The sequence below is a fragment of the Eurypyga helias genome, unplaced genomic scaffold, assembly GCF_000690775.1.
Source record: "Eurypyga helias isolate BGI_N326 unplaced genomic scaffold, ASM69077v1 scaffold26057, whole genome shotgun sequence".
NCBI classification, from domain to species: domain Eukaryota; kingdom Metazoa; phylum Chordata; class Aves; order Eurypygiformes; family Eurypygidae; genus Eurypyga; species Eurypyga helias.
The window spans coordinates 7,024-7,472 of record NW_010261492.1 but is presented as its reverse complement, the minus strand read 5'-3'; positions in this window follow the sequence as shown (position 1 = coordinate 7,472).

Genomic DNA, 449 nt, shown 5'->3' with positions numbered 1-449 from the left:
GGGTGTGGTGTGGTTGATTGCACATCGGGGGAACGATCCTGCTTTTGGGACAACAGTCCTGTCCCCATCCTGCAGCAGGGCTGGAGACTGACAGGGCAGGGAGGAGCCGCTCACGCGACACCAGCCCGTTATAATGACAGAGGGCAGAAAAAACGCCCTGTTATGCCAAAAAAAATTCTTTCACAGGGATTTTGGCTGGGCCAGATCCCCCCTTCCCAAAACACAGCCCTGAGAAACCTCCCCCTGCGTCTCAGCCCCTGCGTTAACAGAAATGGGGAGCGGAGGAAAACGGGCATCCGGATGGCGTTCATGGCAAAATGTTGATTGACTCGAGCGAGGAAGCTCCGTCAGGGCTTGATGCTGGCTGGAACTCCCTGGAAATTGCTTTAGAAAAGAACATGGTAAACGGCTTTTCCCTACTCAGGGAGATGAAAAGACAAATCCTGGAA